We start from the raw sequence: 14,478 nt of genomic DNA, 5'->3' as shown, positions 1-14,478 counted from the left end.
GAGACCGTTTGGACACATTTTTAAAGGACGTAATAAAATAAACGTTATATCACCGTGTAACTCCTATATATACAAAGGAAAATCGAATTCAACATAATAAATAATGTCTGCTTACAAATTCAAAGAATTCATAGACATGAATTTTGTTAATGAAAACCAAAAGACATAAAACATAAACCTTTTTGGAGTCATTCCTCCTACAGTAGGTGTCCTCAATGACACACACACGCACAGACAGACCAGCCTTGTGAATCTCTGACCATTACCAACTATCACTATCTTATGAGTTATAGAAAGGCCACGGCTCTGGTACCCACACATTGTCTTAATGCATGTTAGGAAAAAAGTTAGTCATTTTCGGTGCATGTGCTCCACTAGATTTTTTTTTTTACCTGGCTACAGTTGCCCTTTTAAAAGCTTTAATTAAAATGTGTAAATGGTTTTACATTTCTGCACACAGACCTTTGGTATAGCTGAGCTGATAGGTGGTTGGGTTCAGGTTAAACGCGTTGCAGACATCCTGGGCAATCTGGTGAAGCTGTTAACACACTAACATCACAACCCTGAAAGACACAGTTTCGGGTATGTACGCAGAGATGTGAAGGCCTCGCTCCAAAAATTTGTTTTGGACCTTCATTTTTATGCTCTGATCCCTGGGACAGGGGTGTCCAACCAGCCCTCAAGAGCTGGTGTCCTGCAGGTTTTAGATGTGTCCTTGATCCAACACAGCTGATTTAAATGGCTAAATGACCTCCTCAGCATGTCTTGAAGTTCTCCAGAGGCCTGGTAATGAACTAATCATTTGATCCAGGTGTGTTGACCCAGGGTGAGATCTAAAACCTGCAGGATGCCAGGCCTCAAGGTCTGGAGTTCCCCACCCCTGCTGTAGCATGTACAAATCCAGTTTTAATAAAGTTGAAACCCTGAATAAAATGTAAATGCAAACAGAATAGACCCAGATTTTAATCACAGTAAAACATAGAAGACATATCAAATGTATTAAGTGTTTAAACTGGGGGGGGGGGGTCGTTTTGAATTTGATGGCAGCAACATGTCCCAAAAGTCAAGTTGTCTTTAGTCCTTCTTGTCTTTAGTCTGGAGGACTTGTTGTCCATGTTAATTTCAAATGTTGATTAATCTGACCACAGAAGCATTTTCCACTTCGTCTCAGTCCATGTCCAGTGAGCTTTGGCCCAGCGTTTCTGGATCACGCTCACATATGGTGTTCACAGACGGTGGTTTCTGGAAGAGCCCATGCGCTGATTTCCATGACAGAATCGTGCCTTTCTTTAATGCAGTGCTGCCCGAGGGCCCAAAGATCACAGGCATCCAGTATTGGTTTTTTATTTTCTCCAGATTCTCTGACTCTTTTGATGATATCATGGACTGTACAGGATGAGAGAGTTAAATTCTTCACAGGTTTATGGCGTGAAATTATTTCACAATTTGCAGTCAATTTGTTGCCAGTTAATCTAATTGGTTAAAATGATCATCCAACTCTTTGTTTTTAGTGCCATCAAACAAAAAATGACCTTTTGTTTTCCAGTTCTGGCTTTTTAACATGTTGCTGCCATTTTCTGATCTCTGTTGTAGATAAAATATCAGATTATGAATTATATTGTCTCTTAACCCACGACTGCAGTTCAACCCACAACAACAACCTCCTCATCAAGTTTGGTGATGACACCACGGTAGTCTGACTCATGTCGAAGGGAGATGAGGCAGACTACAGAGAGGAAGTCCTGAAGTTGGCAGCATGGTGTTCAGAGAACAACTTGGCAGGGGACTGTCAAACCAAACAGGTGATTGTCGACTTCAGGAGGCACAGCACTGACTTAGCCCCCCTACACATCAATGGGGAGTGTGTGGAGAGGGTCCAAACCTTCTGGTTCCTTGGTGTCCTCATCTCCGCTGACATCTCCTCCGCAGACAACATCACAGTGGACGTCAAGAAGGCCCAGCAGCAGCTGCACTTCCCGAGGGTCCTCAGGAAGTACAAACTGGACTCCAACCTGCTGCTGACCTTCTACTGCTCGCCCATTGAGAGCCTGCTGACATACTGCACCACAGTATGGTACGGCAGCTGCACTAAAGAGGACAGAGTGAGGCTTCAGAGTTTAGTCAAGGTAGCACAGAAGATCATCGGCTGCCCTCTCCCCTCCCCAATGGACATTTATTCCTCCCACTGCCTCGGCAGAGCAACACACATCATCAAGGACAGAGCCTGGTTTTGACCTGTTCAACCTGCTTTCCTCAGGGAAACGCTACAGGTGCATCAGACACGCAAGAATAGTTTCTTCCCAAAAGCCATGACCAGCCTGAACTCACACATGCACTGACAACACAGTTCCTTCATCCCTCCAATCCCTCTATAAACCACCACTGTGCAATTCATGTACTTAATGTACATCTGTAAAGTGACAATAAAGGCATTCTATTCTATTCTATTCTATTCTATTCTATTCTATTCTATTCTATTCTATTCTATTCTAATAACAAAGAGATGAAAGAGTTATTTAATCACTAAGTCTCTTTCTTTTGTACATTTGATGAACTGTTTAATGATGAGTCAAAATAATATTAGTTAAACATCAAACTGTTCTTTACATGTAGCTGAGTGATTTCACGCTCCTCCTAATTGTTCTGATAGACAGCTTACAGCTGCCAACTGTATGAATATTCATATTCATTGAGCTATTATTAACCTTTCAGCAACTCGATCCCACAGAATTCCCAAATTCCCTCTTTTTGAAAGTACCAATCACTTTTGAAGTGATTCCCATGTTGCAATAAATAATCTTTGTTTGTAGTCAACAACATGAAGAATAATGTGGGGACAATATTATTTTTACTCTGCTGTGAGGTCGTGAATCTCTGATTTTGGCGTCCCCCGTTATAAATCTGCGACTAAACCGTATGCAGTATGTCACTATATCACCGGCTCACGTTACGTGTGTGGTTTCCATCTGGCTTTGTTTATTAAACACCACCAAACTGTACTACTCAGACCATTTATAGGTTGATTTGTACCCACAAATATATATTATTTGTCACGAATGATTCAAGTAGTCCACGAGAGCTTTTGCTGACCTAGATTAATCAAAATAATTTCAGAAAGAAAAACTCTTCCTGAGCTCTTCCAGGCTTTCAAGCAGCAAAACTCATAATCTATATTCTGTCAAAATACAGCTACAATTTATCAAAGAGAGATAAAAGCCTAGCGTTAGTTGTAGCTGAACATCACTTGATAACTTTCTGCTGCTCTAAGTCAAAAAGATTTCTTTTACATTTTATTTGCAAAATATAAGTAAACTCCAACAGTCGGCCTTAAATTATGTCCCAGAGTGAAAGCTTTAGTCGTGTAATGAATTTCTACTCTAATCCAAGTACAAGAGCTGTGTTTCATTTCAATCCAATAGAACAAACAGATTTTAGCTATGCAAAGCTTCTTGATATGAAACTGTGACATATTATTGCTTTTTACCGTTTCCCCTTCACTTTCAGCCTTGAGTTGAATTTAGAGTGACTCAAGTGACCGTGTAATGGCATTTCAAACTAATATATCGTTGCTCATTATGACTTTTATTTTTCCCTTAAAGGTTTGTTTCTTTCCTTCTTTCAATACCATCACACAGCATGTCTAATCTTCTCTTGCAGCTGTGCAGGTTTCTGCTCAAACTGTTAGTTTTGAAAAGAAGCAGCAGCCCATATATAGCAAATGACAGTCAGCTATAAATGTAAAAATGTACTTTTTTCTGGCAAGCACATTATTGACCCTTTGCAACCTCTTGTGTCAAGTATCGTCCACGTTTTATGTGGGAGAGAAGACGATCGTGCACGTGGGAGTGCTTAGCATCGAGACCGAGTTATGCAGATCAGTCGGCTTAGCATTGTGAGAAATCACACGATAAGACGTTGCGGTTTTAGATCTCGTGTTGTGCTGCCAGTGGCAGAGCCGTTTTGTCTAATGATGCATCTGGAGTGCTGTTCAGTGTCTGTATTTCACAGCTTTACAGACCTCAGAAACATATTGATATGAGGACAAAAGGGAAAGGTGAAATCACTGCTGCGCTGTTTGTTCAGAAAGCCAAAAAGGCCCGATTTCTCTGCAGTTTTATTCAAAAAAAGGCTCCATCCGCCCCACGCCATCTCACACTGTTCATTACTTATTAGTCTGAAGAGCTATTATAGACTTAAGGTCAGAAATTTTCATTCAGCCTCAGCGGAACAATTCAGAAGCTCATGAATGAGTCAAATGTCCTTAAAGAGAACTGATTTATTCATTTTGCCCAAAGTGGTAAAAATGTCCGTCGGTGTGCCTGTGCAGTCCAATAACATTTAATTTGGTCTGAATATTTTCACTCTATAATAAAAGTATTCAGGGCATGATTTTAGACTGGTTTCACATCTTTGGATAAATGCTCCAGCAGTTTAGCTCACTGCCACCTTTAACCGCTAAAAAAAGAAAGAAAAAAAAGCAACTGACAAAATCACAGGATTAAGAATACAATAATGGTGACGTCACCCCGGTGCCTGATGGGCATCCATACCATAATTCCTCTCAATAGGAAACCTTGTTATGTGCAAACCTGCAGTGATGTTTATAGAGCAAATTAAAAGCCTCAGCCTGACATCTAACATAAACACAGTGTCAGGATGAAATGAAGTGGAAGGTGGGACTTGGAAATTTAGCCCATTACCTAATATTAGACTAACATTTTCCAGCCTTCAACATGAGGCATTTAAAAAGTTTATTTCTGCAAATTTTTATTTAAAGGAAGAGATAAGGTGTTTATTTTGGGAGAGTTGGATGGAAATGTTAATACTGCTCTCATGTAGAACTGGCAGCAATCTGTACTGCTTGTTTTCATTCATGTGATGGAAACAAAGGAGAAGAATTCTCTCTGTCACCAACAAGTTTTTACAAATCCACCTATTTCTTAAAAGGCTTCCTCCCACAGTCCAAAGACATGCAGTTAGTGGGGTTGGGTTAATTGGTCATTCTAAATTACTCATAGATGTGAATGGTTGTTAGCCCTGCGACAGACTGGCGACCTATGCAGGGTGTACCCCGCCTCTCGCCCTACGGTACCTGGTAAGCTCAAGAGAATAGATGGATGCATTTGATCTGTGCATCATTTTGAAAAGCTGTATATTTATTTTATTTAAGCCCACTGATGTGTGTGTGTGGGAGCCAACAGGAAGTCAGGCTGCTTGGTCGGTCAGAGTGACTCTTATTCATGCATGATCTCCAATGGCTCAGTCACACTAGAGTAAAAATAGTATGGCAACCTCCTTATGACTAGGGAAAATGGGCGGTTGCCTGGTGATTGCATTGATTCTTTCTTTTTTTTTCATTCAGTGGGCAAATGCAAGAAGTTGCAGTGACCAACTGGAACACGCAAAAACCTCAACCTCTGGGTGACCATTTTAGATCAAAAGGCAACTGCACAGGTCGCCTGGTGGGTTTTCAAAACATTTTGCACAAGCTGTTCAATAATTACAGCCAGTTTTATACATAGTCCACCATTTTTAGTGTTCCAAATGAATGGGACAGGTAACTGACAAGCAGGTGCAAAGCCTGTAAATGCTAGATTTAACAAAATGCTGTGAAACTCACTGGACAGTGCTTCATATTGCAAATGGATTTATCCCTTATTAAATGCAAAGCTGAAGGCAGAAATACCCCCAGATAAACAGACACTGAGGATGCAATAAAGACCTCGGAGAGCATGTCAAAGGGAAAAATGCACCATTTATTTGATCAATCTTTAAAGGTAAGATTTTCAAATTCATTTTGAGCCTCTGAAAATGCAGAACTGTGTATAAAAATGACTTCGGCAGCTTTAATAGGGACTGTGCCCCGATTCCCTGATGCTATGCTACACTAAGCTAATTGCTTTTAACATTAGTAAGGAGAGTGGTATTGATCTTCTCACACACCTCGGGAGAATAACGCACACTAGCAGCATATACCCAAAGCATTAAAATACTCTCTTCTAGAACTCTTTGGAAAGTTTTCTGTGAGAATCAATTTATGAAATAAAGTCGTGCTGACAGCAGTTTATGCTGCCAGTGAAGAAGAAGCAAATCCGAAGCAAAATACTTGATTCCAGTGAATCTGAGCTGTGTTTGGTCTTTCTAGTGAGCGGAAAACCACAGAGATTGCAGTCTTTCTTCTTTTCTATTTGAGCCTCTGGGAGCTCTTGTGAGGAAATACAACACATAGACACACACTCCCTTTTCTGTGTCTTCACACACAGCTGCACGCACAGAGCTATTTAAACCACCTGCTTCCGACTAGCTCAGGCTTTACAGACATTTTCTGAGACTATTCCATCCAGTTCAGGGTAAAAGAGGAGCAGGGAGACGGTGAACATGTGATTAGCCTTTGCCTTGTGGATTGTGAACGCATAACACACCCAGCGATGAGAAATTCAGCACCACCTCCACAGCAAAGATCTCATCTGTCATACTGCAAAGAATAAAGTCCTACGCTGAATAGATATGCTTACAGGAGATAAGCATTTATGTGTAAGTGTTAGCTCTGTGGGACAACAGATTGAGATGACATAAATCTATTTAGGCCTATTTATACTCTGAAGCTGGGCTGCATTTTATTTGCAACCAAAGAGGGAAGAAAAGGACTTCGGTGAATTGAAAATGGAACAAAGGTGGAAGTGAATGCAAATCAATTCAGTCTCAGCTCTTGGATCCGAGATTGACTGAATTTGCAAACAAGCCGTCACTGATTTTAGCTATAATATCTCTTTAAATACATCTTGAGGCTATCTAAACTGTAGTAGAGATCAAAACAATGCCACTACTGCAATACCACGAGCATCCCCGTTGATCTCATAGCCCTTTCTTCTACTTGTCAAATGCAGGCCCTGGGCTTCAAGACAGATACAATTGGACTCCATAGCTATCATTGAGATGATGCCATCATGCATGACCAACTGCATTTGTTCAAATTATGAAACTGTGCATTTTGTACTTCTAATTAGATGCAGAGTCTCCTGTGATGAATCCCACTCGACCCGCATCCTCCGACCAATCCGAGGATGTCTGTTTGCGTCATCTTTATTTAATGCCGAGTGCAATACGCGTGTATGTCACCGCAAGGTTAGGACATTATCATGTGGCGTGTGTGTCTGTGTTTATCTTGGTGTTTGCATATGGATGACCTTATGTGTAGAAAGTGAGCAAATAAAAAGATTGTCACATGTGCGCGTGTGTGTGTTTGTATTGGGTTTTTTCAACCACGGGGATTTACTACTTAAGTAATGCAAGCATGATTAGGAAACATTGCCATCTGGTAGTTTGAGGGGGTGCTGAGACACATGCACACGAGCATGTGCGCTCGCTCAAACAAACACACAACAATGCACACATGCAAACAGGTGCACGAGACGAGATGCGCTCAGAAATGCCATCATGTAATAAATAATTCAAATAAACTGAGAAACGACAGCTACATCCTTCACTGTCTTCAGATTCTCATCAGGCAATCACACGCCTACAGTATACTCACAAAACACATACGTAAACGTTGCTACTGTGCCACAAGAGGTTTGTCTGTGTCGGCTGCTGATTTCTCTGATTCTTACGCTAATATAAAGCACGGTGCACAGGTACACTGCACATTTACTTTGATTATTGTTTCCCTTGTGAGAAAATATTCACCATCTTTTATCTCAGGTGAGAATAAACTCACTGTTAGGTCTGCAAGTAAAAATAGATCATTCCCAGGCGATGTTTCTTTGAAATCCCTTTCTCGATTACATTTAAAGCTATTTTATGTCACTTTTTGTTTTTTAACTGTTTTTTTAACCATATGCTGTTATTCATGTGCACAGCAGCTTGGATCAGTTTGACCTCGAAAGCCACAGAGCCGAGTGGATGAACCAAGCTCAGTTACAAGCGGGGTGACTGTTGTTTTTCTCCACGATTATAGATGTAATACTTCTTGGTGGTCAGATTTTTTTTAATTGTGATAAAGGTGTCAAGAAATTATACCTTTGCATGGTAGGCAGTAAACAGAGATATCAATCTTGACCTCATCTGGGAAATTTGTTGCATTTATTTAAATTCTTAATAAGCAGTGGAGCAAACTTGATCATCACAGCATCTTTAGCTTAGAGATGACCTTTTCACTTTTCTGCCAACGTGGCTGCTGATAGCAGTGATGCCTAAATATCCAGTTACGTACATGATTTGATGTCATTTTGCCTTTTTAATCAAATAGCCAACACATGATTGAAGTGCAGACTTCAGCTTTAGTTCAAGGGATTTAACAGAATTACTGCATTAACTGTTCAGGAATTACAACATTTTTTATACACAGTGCAGAGGCTCAATATTAATTGAACAGCTGACTGACAGCCGGTTTGATGGCCCGGTAAGGAAGCAGATGTAATACCTGAAGTTCATTTAAGGTGTTGCATTTTTATTTTACAGCTTTTCAATGTAATTTTACATATGAGGAGTGAGGGAGGCTATAATTTGTCAGGAAAGTAAACTTGTCAGAGAGATAGCAAAAGCTTTAGAAGTTGGCAAATTGAGAATTGGTTACATTTTTAAAAGGAAGAAATAGAAAAGGCCTGAGAAACCACAGAAATGATCTTTGGATGATGACAGAATTGTTTCCATTGTTGGGAAAAACGACTACACAAAATCTATCTCGTATCTGTCGGGGTCCCTGAGTCTTGGAACCAGGATTTGAGGTTTTTGTGGGTTCTTGACTTGTTTTGGTTTTTAAAAAGCATTTACATTTACCTCTTTAATCCTTTTGTGCTTCTGTCTGGTCTCACTGTGGTTGTCTGGTGTCCCCATTTAGTTGTGTCACGCTAGTCGCGTCTCCCGAGTCAGTCATGTCTCCATGTTTGTCAGTGTCAGGTTTGTATGTCTTTGTCTCTGTGTTATGTTTCCTGTTTTATTTTGACAGTCGCCTGAATCGTGCGTGATATTTTCAGTTTTGCTTCCTGTTGTTTCATTAGTCAGATTTTGTTCCGCTGTCTTTCCCAGATGTCTCCTGTGTGCTTCATTACCACATGTGTGTATTTTTCCTCAGTCCCCTCATGCTGTGATCTGTTCTGTAGTTCTGCTGCTTGAGTTTTGTATTTTATATTTTTGAGTTTGAGAGTATTGACAATAACGTGGCCCTTTGTCTCTGGAGTCCTGCACTTGCGTCCACTCCGTGCCTACCACACACTATCACTGTTGAGGTCTTTGTGAAAAGTTGTAGTGAGGTTCAAATCACTGATTACACGCAAAAACAAGAAACATCTGCACAGCTATGAAAAAAAATCTTCAGACAGATGAAAGCAAGATTAATGTAGACTAACACAGGATGATGGGAGGAGATGGGAGCTGTTCTTTAATAATTATAACTGCGTGTAAGCATCTCAAGTGTTAATTTCACTGATCAGTGTTTTTAGCTGTTCCTTACATTTTGACGTTCACGTCAGTTTTATAGAAGGTTAAACAATTCTAATAGATTATTTTTCGTGTGTCTTGTCTGATGACTTCTCAGTTCTTCACTTTTTTCTGTATCTCTTGTTGCTCACTTATTTTGTGTCACAGATTTACTGTACAAACTGGTAAATAATTCAACAGCAGCAAACGAATGATCCAAGTTGGAAAGCTGGCAAGCTCCTGACTTAAACAAATCTACAGCAGAAAATTTGGGAAGAGTTAACTGGGCTTTCAGACTGCTGCTCAGGAAAGTTCATTTGAAATGGCTAATTTCACACATTTTACCCTGATTACAGATCACGCACTCTGTGACCAACTGCGTCACACACTGATTTTTTTCATATAGCCACATTAAACAAATATGAATGTAGTGCAGTTTAAATAACTGCTCTTCACACACATACTCATGTCTCATTTATAAAGCGTGTGCGGTTTTACTTTTCTCGGTGTGTGAGGTGTGCTGAGAGGTGTTGCCTACACGCTGTGCTACTTCACTCTCTTTGAGTTTAACCGTCAGTCCTCACAGCAGGATTTCCAGACATGACTCACTGGCATAACCCCCCCCCCCCCCCCCCCCCCACACACACACACACACACACCAGTCATAATTGCTGGCATCAATACAGGTTACACAAGTAAATGTGGGGGCAACACTTTAGTCATTTTTATTCCTGCTTGATGATCAGTCTAAGCTTAGATGACTCCACACAAACAGAGAGAGAACCAAACAGTGTGGGACACAAAACTTTCTTTCACATCTGCACTGAAGATACTCACAAAAACAAAATTGTACCTTCGTGGCGCCTGACTTATTCATCAGTCACACATCCAGCTTTTTACAACAAAGAAATGATCGAACAAATACAGATTTCCTTACCTCTTTCAGAAGGGCTGAGAACATCATAAAAAACATTACACACTGTGCACCATCTGTTTAAGCTCATCATGTCAGGCAGGTGCCTCAGGTCAATCCACACACACACACACACACACGCACACATACGCACACACACACATACGCACACACACACATGCACACCCACACACACACATGCACACATACGCACACACACACACACACACACACACATACACATATACGCACTCCACACACGCACACACACTTGAACACACACGCACACAGAATAAAAACAGCTTGAAAAACTGAACCATTTCACTGTCTTCAGATTACATGTTATTTAAAGAGCTGTGTGATATTTAATGAAAGGCACTTCATTTAAGACTTCACTATTTGTTATATTTAACACTCATGTTGAAAATGTTAAATAGAATGATCTGAGTCATTCGTTTGTCTTTATGTCGCTGCTATTACTTACTTCTCTTTTTTTTTTAAATGTCAGGATCCTTTTTTCTTGGTAAATAAGTATAAAGTGTAAATGCACAATTTGAGGTTGTTGCAACTCAATTTCCATCATGCTTGGATCTTAAATTTGACTTGGAGTGTTTTTTGTGCCATTCTGATTCTGCAGACCAGCAATCTGAGAGAGAGCAAGTAACCATCCAAGAGCCAGACAGGTGTATTATTTCAATCAGCAGACAGTTAGTCGGCGGCTCCGGGTGAGCACAGCGATGCACAAATAGTTCAGTGGTACATGTCAACGTCAAGAGTCCATACATGAAAAAAATTACCCCTATAGTCAGTCACTCGCACGTTTTTACAAACAGTTTTGAATCAGGTTAAAAATCACACACTCACGCAGCTGTAGTGTCACCAGTGTGCGCTGGCACACCGTGTGGAGTGGAGAGTTGTGGACCCAAACGCAGACAAATCACACGTGGAAACGGAACTGGATACTAACGAAAAGCAAGCCGTTTGATAAGGCTGGTGAAAATAATACAAAACAAAAGGGGAAGCAGACACAAGGACACACACATAAACAGAGACAGGGACACAATGGACAAAGACACAAGGGGAACCTAATAAACAAGGAACTAAACTGATCATCAGTAAACTGAGAGACGTAATAAGAATGAACTCTGAACTATCCAGTTAACCAAAAATTCAGTTCAATTCAATTTTATTTATATAGCGCCAAATCACAACAGCAGCCGCCTCAAGGCGCTTTATATCTGAAAGCATACTGATTTGCTCTCCTGATATTTAGACTGTAGTATTGATATTTTAACCTTTGCTCATTGTGTAAATAATCATAATAATACACAACAGACACCAAAACACAAGAAAACTCAAAACGCTGGGTCACATGACCCAGAACCTGAACATGCTAAAAAGTTCCTACAGAATCAGCCCTAAACTCTTGCATTAGCTTATAATATGCTGCTAATCCAGCATGCTTTACTGAGATCATGTGCAAAACACTTTATAGACACAGAGTGTTATACCGGAGCCAAGTTTTAGGCTGTGTGTAGATTCCATTAAACCACTAAATGAGGGAAATCATACTGCGCTGTCTCTGTATTTATATCTATAAATGTTTGTCTTCATGAATGCCAGCAGTAGAGCTAAATGTAATGTGTGTTAATGGAGTTCAGTCCTGTTTTTGTTTTATCTACATAAAAAGGCCCCAGTCCTCTGAAAGGGTAAGTAAGGTAAGGTATCCTTTATTGATCCTTGCAGGGGAGCTCGTTCTCTCCATTTATTCCATTTATTCCATCAGCCCATCCTAAATGTTAAGAATAGTAGACAGTCATCGTGGAGCACCTTAGGGCCTTGTGCCTTGGTCAATAACAAAGTGACATTAGGATTAACCTGAAGAGCCTCGCTGTGAGGCTATAGTGAATTTTTCATTACTGCGTCCATCAAGGAGGCTTTTTTCAGAAGCGTTTGTGTTTGTGTCATTCTGTCTGCAAACACACAAAAAGGTCAACTTCTAACTTCTAACTTAGAAACTATGAATCTTACAAGTGAAGTGTGCATTTTCAACATATAGAAAGCACCATATAAAGATTTAAAACAGTATAGCACCAGCTCCATAACCAAGAAGGCCCAACAGCATTTTTACTTCCTGCTGAAGCTGAGAACAGCCCATCTCCCTCCACCCATTCTCACCACCTTCTACAGGGACTATCGAGAGCGTCCTGAGCAGCTGCATCACCGTCTGGTTTGGTAACTGCAACGTATCGGATCGCAGTACCCTACAATGGAAAGTGACTGACTGACTCGGTGACTGGAATGACACACACACACACTTTCACACACCAAGTGAATTTTTGCACAATACTCAGTCTTTTGCACATTTCTATTGCACTGTTGTGTCTGTATCGTTCTGTTCTGTCTGGTGTTGTCTTTGTTTTGGTTTTTTGCAGTTTTTGACATTGCACTTTATGTCGTCCTGTGTTGATTGTTTGTTATATGTCATCTGTAGCACCGTGGTCTGAAAGGAACGTTGTCTAGTTTCACTGTCTACTGTAGCACTGCACATGGTTGGAATGTCAATAAAGCCGCTTGCCTTATAGAAGTTTGCACTCTCAGCTGTTTTAAATGTTCATTGCAATGAATGTGGCAGGTGTAGTCTGTTCTGAATGTGTTGAGAGTGTAGCTAACAGCTCATGTTTGTGTAGTTTGTTTCTTACAAGCTATGTGAATCAAACAAAGTAGCTTTCATTTTCTTTAATGACACAAAATGTAATGCAAATAGATAAATAACATTAGAGTCTTATAGCATTGAGGCCTTTTGTATATAAGACAATGGCTACAAAAGTAATGTATATTGATAGTTTCAGGAAAGTAATACAATTTTATTTTATTTTTTTAATTTCTATTTTATTTTTTTTTATCAACATATTATTTGCATGAAATCATGGGATCTTTTTTGACTGTAATTAAATGAGGAAAAAACACCAGTGTCATCGAGCAAATGCAGTAAGACCTACGAGGCAGATGGGTCTATCATTTCAGAGTCTTTGTATTCCAGTGAAGCAAGAAATAGAAACTCAGTTGGCAGAAAATCTCATAATGAACCACATTCTGCTTTTCAACTCCAACACAACAGCTGTTTTACTGAAGCACATCATTTTATCGCTGCCTCTTTCTCCCCTCCGACATGTCGCATTAACATCTGTGTCAGTAAAATATGTTCCTACAATTTCCTCAGGTTGATTGAGAAAGCTCTGATGAATGAGTGTGCAGAAAGCAATCGGTGCAAACTCAAACACTCTGCATAAACAGCATTTACAGCACAGCCTGGGAGTGTAGACCTATGACAACGGATGGAAAAAAAATGCACTTTGTCCATACAAGGAGGTTGGAAATGAATAAGTTCTCCTTTCCTTTTCAGCCCCATGCATTTAGTCACTAGGATGATGAAATTGTTGAAAAAATGTAAGGTTAATTTGTAAAGGTTAATTTTATCTGGTTTTAGAGAAAAGTGTGAATTTTGGAAAACTGTTTGCAGATTTGTTTTTAGATGTATTTGCCATCTGAAGTTCCTGCAACTCGTCGGAATGAATAATATCCCAAATGATAAACGTACAGTAAAAAGAGAACATTGCATTATAATGGGTATGCCACACCTGCTGAGAAGAGTCTGTTTAGTAATGAATGAAAGCTTAGGTAGGACATTGACCTTGGACATGAAGGACATTGTCATGGCAATAAGGAGAGGTGGTTATTTTCAGCTCTTATGAGACAGGAAGACGAAGGAGTTACAGTAAAGTAAACATAAGTGTACTGTAAGTGTGCGGCTGTGTTTGTAGGGAGGCGTCTGTTCTCCATCCAAGTCAACAACAGCAGCCTGTGGGGTTAAAAACGTGACCTTTAACCTGATCTGTGTGTCTTTCCCTGTCTTCCCATTTCCCTGCTGTTTCAAACCTCAAACGAGGTGGGACTAGATCTATCGAGTAATGCCTAAAATAAACACTTAACAGAGATAAGACTGCTTTCTGTTTATATCCCACTAAACGTAGCATCCATCTACACTAGCCAGGAACATTTACAAACTTTACCATACATTTACCATCACAAATTAAAAATCCCATGTCACTGTTGTTCAAAGCATAATTTACCCCACTGGGATCATA

This window comes from Pelmatolapia mariae, linkage group LG17 (assembly GCF_036321145.2).
Source record: "Pelmatolapia mariae isolate MD_Pm_ZW linkage group LG17, Pm_UMD_F_2, whole genome shotgun sequence".
Classification (NCBI taxonomy): domain Eukaryota; kingdom Metazoa; phylum Chordata; class Actinopteri; order Cichliformes; family Cichlidae; genus Pelmatolapia; species Pelmatolapia mariae.
This window is presented reverse-complemented; position numbering follows the sequence as displayed.